The sequence below is a fragment of the Crinia signifera genome, chromosome 6 (assembly GCF_055691185.1).
Source record: "Crinia signifera chromosome 6, ASM5569118v1, whole genome shotgun sequence".
Lineage (NCBI taxonomy): Eukaryota > Metazoa > Chordata > Amphibia > Anura > Myobatrachidae > Crinia > Crinia signifera.
The window spans coordinates 14202521-14220053 of NC_139222.1; the positions used below are offsets into that span (position 1 = coordinate 14202521).

A 17533-nucleotide genomic window follows, 5' to 3' on the forward strand; every position below is an offset into this window, starting at 1 on the left:
GTCAGTTCTGCTCCTGCAGTTACCACAGTGTCTATCTGGTTCACCATCGGTTTGCCATCGGCTCACCAACGTTGTCATCGACCACTGCGCTTCCCATCCACCTACAGCTCTACTACCCGGTACCATCTTCTATTACCAGACACCCTTCAGAGAGTCATCATCGATTACAGCCACCATCGGTGACCCAACATCGAACAGCTATCCTCATCGGTGTACTTTCTTTCAGTGACTGTGTTGTTGGTACTTTCCCGAGCTACATACTTACCTGCAGTGCTCCATTGTTGTCTCCGACACGCCATCGATGTTCAACATCGGTTTCTGCCAAGTGAACCTCCAGAATCCAGATCACTGTGATATTGTGTTATTGAACATTTCTAGTTACTGTGTTGCTGGCTCCAGTCCAGTCCTCATCATCTCAGTGATGTTTTGCTAATCTCCAGTCTTCTGAAGTTACTTACCTGTCTATGTGTGCAAAATTCATTAAACAACCAAGTTTTCATTTGACCTCAGCCTCAGTGTCAAGTCCGTCCTCAAGTGTGACACAGGGTTACCGATACTTTTGAAAAGACTCTCGGTGATGACGTCAGACCAAAAGGTAGGCATGTGAACTGGAAGTGTTCCCGGAATAGGCAAAATCTCAGATACTTCCTGTCCTGCTGGCATAAAGGTATGTGGTAGTATGCATCTTTTAGATCCAACGCTGAGAGGAAGACATTGGTCCTGATCCCTGTCAGTATGGACATTAATGTTTCCATTTTGAACCTGAGATCTAGGATCGATCTGAAGCCCCCAGTACTTTTTGTTACCAAGAATAGGTTTGAGTAAAACCCTGTTTTCCACTGACCATGGGACTCTTTCTATTGCTTTCATTGCAAGAAGTTGTTCCAGAATGCTTGTTAATGCTTCTCTTTCTGTTTTTCCTTGCGGAGGCCGAGATATCATTGTTCCTTCCAGGACGCTGACGGAATTGAAGTCTGTAACCCTCTCTTACAATAGACATCACCCATCTGTCCTTTATTGAGTTCCGCCAAACCTCCGCAAAGGTCAAGAGTATTGCTCCTACTGGAGGGACTCCGGCATAGTCATTGTTTAGAATAACCTCTGACTGGTTGACGAAAGGACTGCCGTCCAGATGCGTGCCTCTTGCCATACTTTCGCCCTGTTCAGTAAGACATGGGTAATGGAAACCTGTTCCTCCTGTCTTGTGGCAGACGCACAGACTTGCCTCCTGATATTTTATGTATCATCGTATCAAGCTTCTGACCGAACAGCAAGGCTCCTTCGAAAGGTAAGGATGCTAGACGATTCTTAGAATGTACGTCCGCATTCCAGCTTTTTAGCCACAAGGATCTTCTTGCGACTACACCTGCGACCAGGGTTTTAGCCGAGAAGGATACAACATTCAAGGAAGCCTCACATATATATCCTATAGCTCTCTGCATAACCTCCAGGTTTTTTTAGCAGATATTGTCTGGATATTCTATCTTCCAGATCCTTATGCATATCTGAGCCCCATAGCCTCAATGCTCTGGCTGATGACACAATAGCAGAGGCGTAACTAATATTGTGGCGCCCCCCCCGCCAAAAAATTACCTTACCCCTCCGCATGCCGCCGCCGCCCCGCATTTAGTCCGGCACCGCAGATAGCCTCCGGGCTCGGTCTCCTGCAGTAATGAAAAATGACACGACAAAATGGCTGCCCCCGTACAGCAGACAGTTTTTTTAGGGATGTTAGATGAGGGGGCGGCCTCCTCTAGCATCCTTAAAAACTGTCTGCTATTAGGGGGCAGCCATTTTGTTGTGTCATTTTTCATTACTGCAGGAGACGGAGCCCGGAGGCTATCTGCGGTGCAGGACTGAATGCGGGGCCGGCGGCGGCATGTCTGTCTGCTATTAGGGGGCAGCCATTTTGTTGTGTCATTTTTCATTACTGCAGGAGACGGAGCCCGGAGGCTCTCTGCGGTGCCGGACTGAATGCGGTGGCGGCGGCATGCGGAGGGGTAAGGAGGGGTCTGACCAGAGTGCCCGGGCACCGGGGGCGCCCGCTCCCCCAAGCAGCCGCGGTGGCTGCCTTACGGTAGCTACGCCTCTGCGCAATAGCCATGCCTGCCTTCATTGATACTGCTGCTGACATGTGCAATTTCTTTAAAGAATGGTCAGCCCTCTTATCCGTGGCGTCCTTAAAAGAGGCACCATCTTCTAAGGGTATAGTGGTCTTTGAGGTTAATTCAGCCACAGCTGCATCGACTCTTGGTACAGAACACCAGGATGCCAATTGATCATCTTTGAACGGGGACATCCTCTACAGTCTGGGTAATCGACCCAGCCTCTTCTCCACTGTATTCCATTCTTTAAGGATTATTTCCTTCATCACCCGATGACCCGGAAAGCACCTGCCTTTTCTCGTTCGATCTTCAAACAGTCGATCCTGGGCATCCACCGGTTCCGCCATTTCTTTATATTCAATGGCTTTATGTATGCTTTTTAACATACATTCTACCAATTCCAGGTCATAAGAGCTCTTCTCCTCTCTGACCTCTCCTGGCTCTTCACTAGAGGAACCTGGTAGATCCTCTTCCGAAAAACCTTCTACATCGCGGCCCAAACCTGCCTCTGACCTAGATCTTTTGGACTGCAATAACGATAGTTCTTCCTTGGTGTCGAATGATTTTTTTCATCCAATCCATCAATTGTTTTATCATGTCAGGTTGTACCGTATCCACGGCAAGCGCAGGTTTATTACTATCTTCGCACTTGCCATTCTTCGTAGCAGTTGGCAGTACCTTGTCACATATCACACAATTGATAGCTGCTCCTTTTTTGTTTGCAAGTCTTCTTCTTAGGTGGAGATGAGGACACACTAAAATAAGTGTATGACTAATTATTATCTAACTAGAAATAAAAATGAATTCTAATAGCCCAATAAAACACAGGCTTACCTTGAATGGGCAGACTCGGGCTCATGGGGTGAAGGCTCCATGGTATATTCAGCAATCACCAAAGAGCACAGTAGTACTAACATACCATACTACTCTCCTGATGGTCTCATCGCTATCAGGGAGTTAATACAGTTGTTTAATAACTTCAGTGTCACTGCAGCAACCCCTCCAGCTGGAAGTCCAAAGTGACATTTCTCCTTGCTCCGGTTCGCCCGCTGCTAGTCAGCGCAAAGCGCTACACAGGCGTACACAGTGGCAGGCGCCGAATGGACACAAGCTCCGGCGTATGGGGAGACACAGCGGCGGGCGGGAGCCGCGTCTGAAGACACATGCAGACACAGCCCGGCATGCAAGTACAGCGGCTCTTGGCTTAGCTCCCGGTTGGGGCATCATATATATTGAAATATATATACATAAAGGTTCTTACTCACCTCCCAAGTAGAAAAACAGGGATAGTGGCAGACCAACCTTTTTTTAAGTGAATCAGGAATGCCATAAATAGCCATCTTCACTCCTTCTTCACCCCCAGCCTGGTCAGGTAAGCCTGGAAATAAACCAACCTACACTGTCTAACCTAGGAGACAGGAAAAAAGACGCCCTGGAAGGGGAGGAGCTGGGCTATATACCAGAGGTGGGCGGTCCTAGGCGGAGAGAAAAATCAACCTGTCTACAATTAAGGAGAAGGGGAAATATCCCATAATGGGCTGCCATGGGGATCGTAGAAGAAAGGAATGTGTTACATGTGCACTCTGGGATGTTTATTATGTTCTTCTTATTTCTAGGCAGATGAGCTGAGTTCAACCAGAGTCTACAATAATTCCAGGATGGAGAAGTACAGGAGTCACGTGACAGAGAGGATAATAAGTCTGACACTGGAGATCATTCACCTGCTGACCGGGGAGGTGAGGGGGTCTGGGAGCATCACAGTGACATCACTCTTATCTCTATTACTGACACAGGGACCTGACCGGGGAGGTGAGGAGGTCTGGGAGCATCACAGTGATGTCACTCTTATCTCTATTACTGACACAGGGACCTGACCAGGGAGGTGAAGGGGTCTGGGAGCGTCACAGTGACATCACTCTTATCTCTATTACTGACACAGGGACCTGACTGGGGAGGTGAGGGGGTCAGGGAGCATCACAGTAACATCACTCTTATCTCTATTACTGACACAGGGTCCTGACTGGGGAGGTGAGGGGGTCTGGGAGCGTCACAGTGACATCACTCTTATCTCTATTACTGACACAGGTACCTGACCGGGGAGGTGAGGGGGTCTGGGAGCGTCACAGTGACGTCACTCTTATCTCTATTACTAACACAGGGACCTGACCGGGGAGGTGAGGGGGTCAGGGAGCATCACAGTAACATCACTCTTATCTCTATTACTGACACAGGGTCCTGACTGGGGAGGTGAGGGGGTCTGGGAGCGTCACAGTGACATCACTCTTATCTCTATTACTGACACAGGGACCTGACTGGGGAGGTGACGGGGTCTGGGAGCGTCACAGTGACATCACTCTTATCTCTATTACTGACACAGGGACCTGACTGGGGAGGTGAGGGGGTCTGGGGGCATCACAGTGACATCACTCTTATCTCTATTACTGACACAGGGACCTGACTGGGGAGGTGAGGGGATCTGGGAGCGTCACAGTGACATCACTCTTATCTCTATTGCTGACACGGGGACCTGACTGGGGAGGTGAGGGGGTCTGGGAGCGTCACAGTGACATCACTCTTATCTCTATTACTGACACAGGGACCTGACTGGGGAGGTGAGGGGGTCTGGGAGCGTCACAGTGACATCACTATTATCTCTATTACTGACACAGGGACCTGACTGGGGAGGTGAGGGGGTCTGGGACCGTCACAGTGACACCACTGTTATCTCTGTTACTGACACAGGGACCTGACTGGGGAGGTGAGGGGGTCTGGGAGCGTCACAGTAACGTCACTCTTATCTCTATTACTGACACAGGGACCTGACTGGGGAGGTGAGGGGGTCTGGGAGAGTCACAGTGCCATCACTCTTATCACTATTACTGACACAGGGACCCGACTGGGGAGGTGAGGGGGTCTGGGAGCGTCACAGTGACATCACTCTTATCTCTATTACTGACACAGGGACCTGACTGGGGAGGTGAGGGGGTCTGGGAGCGTCACAGTGACATCACTCTTATCTCTATTACTGACACAGGGACCTGACTGGGGAGGTGAGGGGGTCTGGGAGCGTCACAGTGACGTCACTCTTATCTCTATTACTGACACAGGGACCTGACCGGGGAGGTGAGGGGGTCTGGGAGCGTCACAGTGACATCATTCTTATCTCTATTACTGACACAGGGACCTGATTGGGGAGGTGAGGGGGTCTGGGAGCTTCACAGTGACATCACTCTTATCTCTATTACTGACACAGGGACCTGACTGGGGAGGTGAGGGGGTCTGGGAGCGTCACAGTGACATCACTATTATCTCTATTACTGACACAGGGACCTGACTGGGGAGGTGAGGGGGTCTGGGACCGTCACAGTGACACCACTGTTATCTCTGTTACTGACACAGGGACCTGACTGGGGAGGTGAGGGGGTCTGGGAGCGTCACAGTAACGTCACTCTTATCTCTATTACTGACACAGGGACCTGACTGGGGAGGTGAGGGGGTCTGGGAGAGTCACAGTGCCATCACTCTTATCACTATTACTGACACAGGGACCCGACTGGGGAGGTGAGGGGGTCTGGGAGCGTCACAGTGACATCACTCTTATCTCTATTACTGACACAGGGACCTGACTGGGGAGGTGAGGGGGTCTGGGAGCGTCACAGTGACATCACTCTTATCTCTATTACTGACACAGGGACCTGACTGGGGAGGTGAGGGGGTCTGGGAGCGTCACAGTGACGTCACTCTTATCTCTATTACTGACACAGGGACCTGACCGGGGAGGTGAGGGGGTCTGGGAGCGTCACAGTGACATCATTCTTATCTCTATTACTGACACAGGGACCTGATTGGGGAGGTGAGGGGGTCTGGGAGCTTCACAGTGACATCACTCTTATCTCTATTACTGACACAGGGACCTGACTGGGGAGGTGAGGGGATCTGGGAGCATCACAGTGACATCACTCTCTTATCTATTACTGACACAGGGACCTGACCGGGGAGGTGAGGGGGTCTGGGAGCGTCATAGTGACATCACTCTTATCTCTATTACTGACATAGGGACCTGACTGGGGAGGTGAGGGGGTCTGGGAGCATCACAGTGACATCACTCTTATCTCTATTACTGACAGCAGGGACCTGACCGGGGAGGTGAGGGGGTCTGGGAGCGTCACAGTGACATCACTCTTATCTCTATTACTGATACAGGGACCTGACTGGGGAGGGGAGCGTCAATGCACATAATACAGAGATGTGGGTATTACAGTAACAGACAATGCACATAATACAGAGGATGTCGGTATTACAGTAACGGACAATGCACATAATACAGAGGATGTAGGTAGTACCAGTGATAGCGAAAACCCCCCAAAATTATGGGTCCCTGGGACCCCTCACTTGAAAAAATCGGGGTCCTACTTGACCTTTTCTAGGTTTCAATGGAATAAAGCCTCCTCTCCCCTTCCCCAGCATGGCGCATACAGAAGCCTCCTCCTCTCTTCCATATGGCATATACCCTGAGCCAAGGGCCAGCCTGAGCCTATTTATTTTGGCAAGCAAACATAGATTTGGGTAACCCAAAATTGTGGGGGGGGGGGGGGGTTGGGGGGGCAATATAAATTGGCAATTTGCCCACTCACATAAAGCAAGATACACATATGCTAGAAAAAGGCATAATGTCGGAATAGGGACACCTGTACTGCACCAGTCAGGATTCTGCCCCTGTCCACTGTTTCTAGAACAAAATTAAAAGTAATGGCAACAGGAACAGGAGGGATAGGGTTAGTGAAATCCCAGCAGAGTCTATAGGTTCCTCTCCTACAGGCAGCTCTGTCTGTTAAGAGTTAATTGGTGAGCTGCAGCCTCTCTGCCAGCCGTGCAGTGAGGGGAGAAGGGGACAAGTGGGCTATTAACAGCCAGCATTCAGAGCCTGGAGGATGTGACAGTGACACACAAGATAGCAGCACCGCGAGGTAGGAGAGGAGGAGTGAAGTCTGCAGCCCGAGTCCTGCTAGCAATAAATCCCCTTACATGACACAGCCAAGCAGCCTGCTAAATGGACCACACACCCCTCTTACCTCTACTTCCTGCCAGGGTCTGCTCTGTCCCCACTGTCACACCTCCCTGGTTCTGGCCCCCAAGGCTGGTTTCAGTTCCTCATGCTCCGTCCTCACACCAGCCGCAGCTCTGTCCCCTGCTGAGCAGCTGCTTCTGGTTTTGGCTCCAGCCGTCTGTTGAGGCACAGTGCAGGAGCCAGCTTCCGTGCACTGCTGCCTAAGACTCTGCGGTGACAGGGACCCTTTCATTTTCGCGCCCAGCAGATGTGTGAAGCGGACGTAAGTCACGCTGTGTCTTCTCCACGGTCACATCCCAACTGAGGGGGAAACAGATCCCTCCGCCCTTGTCACACATATTAACACGGCGTGCACGCCGAAATGGGCGGAGCGGGTCCCAGGGGACCCAGCCATTCATAAAATATGAGTCCCTGGTGCTACAAAGTGTGTAAAATACTCGCTATAGCGAGTATTTGCGAACCCTGAGTACAGTAACAGACAATGCACATAATACAGAGGATGTAGGTGGTACAGTAACAGACAATGCACATAATACAGAGGATGTCGCTAGTACAGTAACAGACAATGCACATTATACAGAGGATGTAGGTGGTACAGTAACAGACAATGCACATAATACAGAGGATGTTGGTGATACAGTAACAGACAATGCACATAATACAGAAGATGCTGGTGGTACAGTAACAGACAATGCACATAATACAGAGGATGTTGGTAGTACAGTAAAGGACAATGCACATAATACAGAGGATGTCGCTAGTACAGTAACAGACAATGCACATAATACAGAGGATGTTGGTGGTACAGTAACAGACAATGCACATAATACAGAGGATGTTGGTGGTACAGTAACAGACAATGCACATAATACAGAGGATGCTGGCAGTACAGTAACAGACAATGCACATAATACAGAGGATGTCGGTAGTACAGTAACAGACAATGCACATAATACAGAGGATGTCGGTAGTACAGTAACAGACAATGCACATAATACAGAGGATGTTGGTGGTACAGTAACAGACAATGCACATAATACAGAGGATGTTGGTAGTACAGTAACAGACAATGCACATAATACAGTGGATGCCGGTAGTACAGTAACAGACAATGCACATAGTACAGTAACAGACAATGCACATAATACAGTGGATGTCGGTAGTACAGTAACGGACAATGCACATAATACAGAGGATGTAGGTAGTACAGTAACAGACAATGCACATAATACAGAGGATGCCGGTAGTACAGTAACAGACAATGCACATAATACAGTGGATGTCGGTAGTACAGTAACAGACAATTCACATAATACAGAGGATGTAGGTAGTACAGTAACAGACAATGCACATAATACAGAGGATGTAAGTAGTACAGTAACGGACAATGCACATAATACAGAGGATGTAGGTAGTATAGTAACAGACAATGCACATAATACAGAGGATGTTGGTAGTACAGTAACGGACAATGCACATAATACAGAGGATGTCGGTAGTACAGTAACAGACAATATACATAATACAGAGGATGTAGGTGGTACAGTAACAGACAATATACATAATACAGAGGATGTTGGTATTACAGTAACAGACAATGCACATAATACAGAGGATGCCGGTAGTACAGTAACAGACAATGCACATAATACAGAGGATGTAGGTAGTACAGTAACAGACAATGCACATAATACAGAGGATGTAGGTATTACAGTAACAGACAATACACATAATACAGAGGATGTAGGTAGTACAGTAACAGACAATGCACATAATACAGAGGATGTTGGTAGTACAGTAACGGACAATGCACATAATACAGAGGATGTCGGTAGTACAGTAACAGACAATGCACATAATACAGAGGATGTCGGTAGTACAGTAACGGACAATGCACATAATACAGAGGATGTCGGTAGTACAGTAACGGACAATGCACATAATACAGAGGATGTAGGTATTACAGTAACAGACAATGCACATAATACAGAGGATGTAGGTATTACAGTAACAGACAATGCACATAATACAGAGGATGTTGGTAGTACAGTAACAGACAATGCACATAATACAGAGGATGTTGGTAGTACAGTAACGGACAATGCACATAATACAGAGGATGTCGGTAGTACAGTAACAGACAATGCACATAATACAGAGGATGTAGGTATTACAGTAACAGACAATGCACATAATACAGAGGATGTAGGTATTACAGTAACAGACAATGCACATAATACAGAGGATGTAGGTGGTACAGTAACAGACAATGCACATAATACAGAGGATGTAGGCGGTACAGTAACAGACAATGCACATAATACAGAGGATGTCGGTAGTACAGTAACAGACAATGCACATAATACAGAGGATGTAGGTATTACAGTAACAGACAATGCACATAATACAGAGGATGTAGGTATTACAGTAACAGACAATGCACATAATACAGAGGATGTAGGTGGTACAGTAACAGACAATATACATAATACAGAGGATGTAGGTGGTACAGTAACAGACAATATACATAATACAGAGGATGTAGGTATTACAGTAACAGACAATGCACATAATACAGAGGATGTAGGTAGTACAGTAACAGACAATTCACATAATACAGAGGATGTAGGTATTACAGTAACAGACAATGCACATAATACAGAGGATGTTGGTGGTACAGTAACAGACAATGCACATAATACAGAGGATGTTGGTGGTACAGTAACAGACAATGCACATAATACAGAGGATGTAGGTAGTACAGTAACAGACAATGCACATAATACAGAGGATGTAGGTCGTACAGTAACAGACAATGCACATAATACAGAGGATGTAGGTATTACAGTAACAGACAATGCACAGAATACAGAGGATGTCGGTGGTACAGTAACAGACAATGCACGTAATACAGAGGATGTCGGTAGTACAGTAACAGACAATGCACATAATACAGAGGATGTCGGTAGTACAGTAACGGACAATGCACATAGTACAGAGGATGTAGGTAGTGCACTAACAGACAATGCACATAATACAGAGGATGTAGGTAATACAGTAACAGACAATGCACATAATACAGAGGATGTAGGTAGTACAGTAACAGACAATGCACATAATACAGAGGATGTAGGTATTACAGTAACAGACAAGGCACATAATACAGAGGATGCCGGTAGTACAGTCACAGACAATGCACATAATACAGAGGATGTAGGTAATACAGTAACAGACAATGCACATAATACAGAGGATGTAGGTATTACAGTAACAGACAATGCACATAATACAGAGGATGTCGGTAGTACAGTAACAGACAATGCACATAATACAGAGGATGTAGGTAGTACAGTAACGGACAATGCACATAATACAGAGGATGTAGGTGGTACAGTAACGGACAATGCACATAATACAGAGGATGTAGGTAGTACAGTAACAGACAATGCACATAATACAGAGGATGTAGGTAGTACAGTAACAGACAATGCACATAATACAGAGGATGTCGGTAGTACAGTAACAGACAATGCACATAATACAGAGGATGTAGGTAGTACATTAACGGACAATGCACATAATACAGAGGATGTCGGCGGTACAGTAACAGACAATGCACATATTACAGAGGATGTCGGTAGTACAGTAACTGAATGCACATAATACAGAGGATGTCGGTAGTACAGTAACAGACAATGCACATAATACAGAGGATGTTGGTGGTACAGTAACAGACAATGCACATAATACAGAGGATGTTGGTGGTACAGTAACAGACAATGCACATAATACAGAGGATGCTGGCAGTACAGTAACAGACAATGCACATAATACAGAGGATGTCGGTAGTACAGTAACAGACAATGCACATAATACAGAGGATGTTGGTGGTACAGTAACAGACAATGCACATAATACAGAGGATGTTGGTGGTACAGTAACGGACAATGCACATAATACAGAGGATGTAGGTAATACAGTAACAGACAATGCACATAATACAGAGGATGTAGGTAGTACAGTAACAGACAATGCACATAATACAGAGGATGTTGGTAGTACAGTAACGGACAATGCACATAATACAGAGGATGTTGGTAGTACAGTAACGGACAATGCACATAATACAGAGGATGTTGGTAGTACAGTAACGGACAATGCACATAATACAGAGGATGTAGGTAGTACAGTAACAGACAATGCACATAATACAGAGGATGTTGGTAATACAGTAACAGACAATGCACATAATACAGAGGATGTCGGCGGTACAGTAACAGACAAGGCACATAATACAGAGGATGTCGGTGGTACAGTAACGGACAATGCACATAATACAGAGGATGTCGCTAGTACAGTAACAGACAATGCACATAATACAGTGGATGTAGGTAGTACAGTAACAGACAATGCACATAATACAGAGGATGTATGTATTACAGTAACGGACAATGCACATAATACAGAGGATGTAGGTAGTACAGTAACAGACAATGCACATAATACAGAGGATGTCGGTAGTACAGTAACAGACAATGCACATAATACAGAGGATGTCGGTAGTACAGTAACAGACAATGCACATAATACAGAGGATGTAGGTATTACAGTAACAGACAATGCACATAATACAGAGGATGCTGGTTGTACAGTAACAGACAATGCACATAATACAGAGGATTTTGGTAGTACAGTAACAGACAATGCACATAATACAGAGGATGTGGGTATTACAGTAACAGACAATGCACATAATACAGAGGATGTCGGTAGTACAGTAACAGACAATGCACATAATACAGAGGATGTAGGTATTACAGTAACAGACAATGCACATAATACAGAGGATGCTGGTTGTACAGTAACAGACAATGCACATAATACAGAGGATTTTGGTAGTACAGTAACAGACAATGCACATAATACAGAGGATGTGGGTATTACAGTAACAGACAATGCACATAATACAGAGGATGTGGGTATTACAGTAACAGACAATGCACATAATACAGAGGATGTAGGTAGTACAGTAACAGACAATGCACATAATACAGAGGATGTAGGTATTACAGTAACAGACAATGCACATAATACAGAGGATGCTGGTTGTACAGTAACAGACAATGCACATAATACAGAGGATTTTGGTAGTACAGTAACAGACAATGCACATAATACAGAGGATGTGGGTATTACAGTAACAGACAATGCACATAATACAGAGGATGTCGGTAGTACAGTAACAGACAATGCACATAATACAGAGGATGTAGGTATTACAGTAACAGACAATGCACATAATACAGAGGATGCTGGTTGTACAGTAACAGACAATGCACATAATACAGAGGATTTTGGTAGTACAGTAACAGACAATGCACATAATACAGAGGATGTGGGTATTACAGTAATAGACAATGCACATAATACAGAGGATGTGGGTATTACAGTAACAGACAATGCACATAATACAGAGGATGTAGGTAGTACAGTAACAGACAATGCACATAATACAGAGGATGTAGGTAGTACAGTAACAGACAAGTCACGAACAAAAGATACCCTTGAGCACACAGTAATGCAGGAGTGGTGCAGCATTTTGGATAATAACTTCCATGGGTTTTGTAGTCCACCATGACAAGGAAGCCATTTTAGGCGCTCTAGTTAGGATTACCCTGGGTGCAATAGATTACCCCTAAAAGAAATTACCCCAAATGACCGAACTTGTAAGATCATTTACACAAGGGATATATAACATTTCTCCCAGTACTTTATTTCCTAACTCTAAAACAAATGTTAATAATTATGTGAAAGTTGCGGTATACTATGCACTGTCCTTTGGGTCAGAAGCAGCTACAGATAGGTTACAGATTATATATGTAATAAAGACCCTCCTTGTATATTATACTTGTAAAACTCCTAAATGTAGTTACATTTAGATTTTGATTGAGGTCTCTCATTACACAGGATTACACAGTAGTGAAGCAGACATCCAGTGATCATGTGACATCCACCAGTTCCCTAGTGACAGAAGGATGGAGCAGGACCCAGAGCACAATCACAGAGCCTCCACCTCACTCACTGGTCCATGAGAGAGACATTGACCAGAAGATCCTGGAACTCACCAACACGATCATCCAGCTGCTGACTGGAGAGGTAACTGCTGGGAATGGGACATTATACAGCAACACCAGGGGATGTGACCGGAAAGGTGACTGCTGGGAATGGGACGTTATACAGTAACACAGGGGGATGTGACCGGAGAGGTGACTGCTGGGAATGGGACATTATACAGTAACACCGGGGGATGTGACTGGAGAGGTGACTGCTGGGAATGGGGCATTATACAGTAACACCGGGGTGTGTGACCGGAGAGGTGACTGCTGGGAATGGGACATTATACAGTAACACCGGGGGATGGGACCGGAGAGGTGACTGCTGGGAATGGGGCATCATACAGTAACACCGGGGGTGTGACCGGAGAGGTGACTGCTGGGAATGGGGCATCATACAGTAACACCGGGGGGTGTGACCGGAGAGGTGACTGCTGGGAATGGGGCATTATACAGTAACACCGGGGGGTGTGACCGGAGAGGTGACTGCTGGGAATGGGGCAATCTACAGTAACACCGGGGGGTGTGACCGGAGAGGTGACTGCTGGGAATGGGGCATTGTACAGTAACACCGGGGAATGTGACCTGAGAGGTGACTGCTGGGAATGGGACTTAATACAGTAACAATGGGGGATGTGACCGGGGAGGTGACTGCTGGGAATGGGGCATTATACAGTAACACCGGGGGGTGTGACCGGAGAGGTGACTGCTGGGAATGGGGCATTATACAGTAACACCGGGGGGTGTGACCGGAGAGGTGACTGCTGGGAATGGGGCATTGTACAGTAACACCGGGGAATGTGACCTGAGAGGTGACTGCTGGGAATGGGACATAATACAGTAACACCGGGGGATGTGACCTGAGAGGTGACTGCTGGGAATGGGACATTATACAGTAACACTGGGGGATGTGACCGGAGAGGTGACTGCTGGGAATGAGACATTATACAGTAACACCGGGGGGATGTGACCGGAGAGGTGGCTGCTGGGAATGGGACATTATACAGTAACACCGGGGATTTGACCGGAGAGGTGACTGCTGGGAATGGGGCATCATACAGTAACACCGGGGGGTGTGACCGGAGAGGTGACTGCTGGGAATGGGGCATTATACAGTAACACCGGGGGGGGGGGGGGGGGGTGGTGACCGGAGAGGTGACTGCTGGGAATGGGTCATTGTACAGTAACACCGGGGGATGTGACCTGAGAGCTGACTGCTGGGAATGGGGCGTTATACAGTAACAATGGGGGATGTGACCTGAGAGGTGACTGCTGGGAATGGGGCGTTATACAGTAACAATGGGGGATCTGACCGGAGAGGTGACTGCTGGGAATGGGACATAATACAGTAACACCGGGGGATGTGACCTGAGAGGTGACTGCTGGGAATGGGGCGTTATACAGTAACAATGGGGGATGTGACCGGAGAGGTGACTGCTGGGAATGGGGCGTTATACAGTAACACCAGGGGATGTGACCGGAGAGGTGACTGCTGGGAATGGGACATTATACAGTAACACTGGGGGATGTGACCGGAGAGGTGACTGCTGGGAATGGGATGTTATACAGTAACACCGGGGATGTGACCGGAGAGGTGACTGCTGGGAATGGGACATTCTACAGTAACACCGGGGGATGGGACCGGAGAGGTGACTGCTGGGAATGGGGCATCATACAGTAACACCGGGGGGTGTGACCGGAGAGGTGACTGCTGGGAATGGGGCATCATACAGTAACACCGGGGGGTGTGACCGGAGAGGTGACTGCTGGGAATGGGACATTATACAGTAACACCAGGGGATGTGACCGGAGAGGTGACTGCTGGGAATGGGGCATTATACAGTAACACCGGGGGGTGTGACCGGAGTGGTGACTGCTGGGAATGGGGCATTATACAGTAACACCGGGGGGTGTGACCGGAGAGGTGACTGCTGGGAATGGGGCATTATACAGTAACACCGGGGTGTGTGACCGGAGAGGTGACTGCTGGGAATGGGACATTATACAGTAACACCGGGGGATGGGACCGGAGAGGTGACTGCTGGGAATGGGGCATCATACAGTAACACCGGGGGGTGTGACCGGAGAGGTGACTGCTGGGAATGGGGCATTATACAGTAACACCTGGGATGTGACCGGAGAGGTGACTGCTGGGAATGGGACATTCTACAGTAACACCGGGGAATGTGACCTGAGAGGTGACTGCTGGGAATGGGACTTAATACAGTAACAATGGGGGATGTGACCGGAGAGGTGACTGCTGGGAATGGGACATTATACAGTAACACCGGGGGGTGTGACCGGAGAGGTGACTGCTGGGAATGGGGCATTATACAGTAACACCGGGGGATGTGACCTGAGAGCTGACTGCTGGGAATGGGGCGTTATACAGTAACAATGGGGGATGTGACCGGAGAGGTGACTGCTGGGAATGGGACATAATACAGTAACACCGGGTGATGTGACCGGAGAGGTGACTGCTGGGAATGGGACGTTATACAGTAACACCGGGGGATGTGACCGGAGAGGTGACTGCTGGGAATGGGGCATTATACAGTAACACCAGGGGATGACAGGAGAGGTGACTGCTGGGAATGGGGCATTATACAGTAACACCGGGGGATGTGACTGGAGAGGTGACTGCTGGGAATGGGACATTATACAGTAACACCGGGGGATGTGACCGGAGAGGTGACTGCTGGGAATGGGACATTATACAGTAACACCGGGGGATGTGACCGGAGAGGTGACTGCTGGGAATGGGATATTATACAGTAACACCGGGGGATGTGACCGGAGAGGTGACTGCTGGGAATGGGACATTATACAGTAACACCTGGGATGTGACCGGAGAGGTGACTGCTGGGAATGGGACATTATACAGTAACACCGGGGGATGTGACCGGAGAGGTGACTGCTGGGAATGGGATATTATACAGTAACACCGGGGGATGTGACCGGGGAGGTGGCTGCTGGGAATGGGCCATTATACAGTAACACCTGGGATGTGACCGGAGAGGTGACTGCTGGGAATGGGACATTATACAGTAACACCTGGGATGTGACCGGAGAGGTGACTGCTGGGAATGGGACATTATACAGTAACACCGGGGGATGTGACCGGAGAGGTGACTGCTGGGAATGGGATATTATACAGTAACACCGGGGGATGTGACCGGGGAGGTGGCTGCTGGGAATGGGACATTATACAGTAACACCTGGGATGTGACCGGAGAGGTGACTGCTGGGAATGGGACATTATACAGTAACACCGGGGGATGTGACCGGAGAGGTGACTGCTGGGAATGGGATGTTATACAGTAACACCGGGGGGATGTGACCGGAGAGGTGACTGCTGGGAATGGGACATTATACAGTAACATCGGGGGATGTGACCGGAGAGGTGACTGCTGGGAATGGGACGTTATACAGTAACACGGCGGATGTGACCGGAGAGGTGACTGCTGGGAATGGGGCATCATACAGTAACACCGGGGGAAGTGACCGCATCCTCGGCTACCTCTCTCCTTCCTGCCCCTTTCCACCTCCTCAGTCTCCCTCATCAGCCGCTGTCCCCTCTGCCTCCAAACATGCTCTCATCTGTCCTGTTCTTAAAAACCTCCCCTTGATCCTACCACCCTCTCCAACTACTAACCCACCTCTCTCCTCCCTTTTGCCTCCAAACTCCTTGAGTGTCCCCCAAGGTTCTGTTCTTGGTCCTCTCCTTTCCTCTCCCTATACGCCCTCCTTATGTGAGCTCATTAGCTCTTCTTACCTCTATGCTGATGACACTCGGATCTACCTCTACTCCCCTGACCTCTCCACACGCATCTCTCCAGCTGTCTCCTGTCTGTCGCTTCTTACCTCTATGCTGATGACACTCGGACCTACCTCTACTCCCCCGACCTCTCCACACGCTTCTCTCCAGCTGTCTCCTGTCTGCCGCTTCTTACCTTTATGCTGATGACACTCGGATCTACCGCTACTCCCCTGACCTCTGCACACGCTTCTCTCCGGCTGTCTCTTGTCTGTCGCTTCTTACCTCTATGCTGATGACACTCGGACCTACCTCTACTCCCCCGACCTCTCCACACGCTTCTCTCCAGCTGTCTCTTGTCTGTCTCTTCTTACCTCTATGCTGATGACACTCGGACCTACCGCTACTCCCCTGACCTCTCCACACGCTTCTCTCCAGCTGTCTCTTGTCTGTCTCTTCTTACCTCTATGCTGATGACACTCGGACCTAC

At 48.1% G+C, this 17533-nt stretch overlaps 1 pseudogene across 1 annotated transcript in view; it reads left to right on the forward strand.

The window, feature by feature from the left end:
* The window catches only part of LOC146010032 (uncharacterized), a 38387-nt pseudogene that overhangs the window by 4556 nt on the left and 16298 nt on the right, over positions 1 to 17533 (forward strand). Inside the window, exons 2-3 of the transcript XR_014444717.1 lie at positions 3722 to 3841; positions 13141 to 13329. The product of XR_014444717.1 is annotated as an uncharacterized LOC146010032 (transcript). The remainder of the gene's footprint in view (positions 1 to 3721; positions 3842 to 13140; positions 13330 to 17533) is intronic.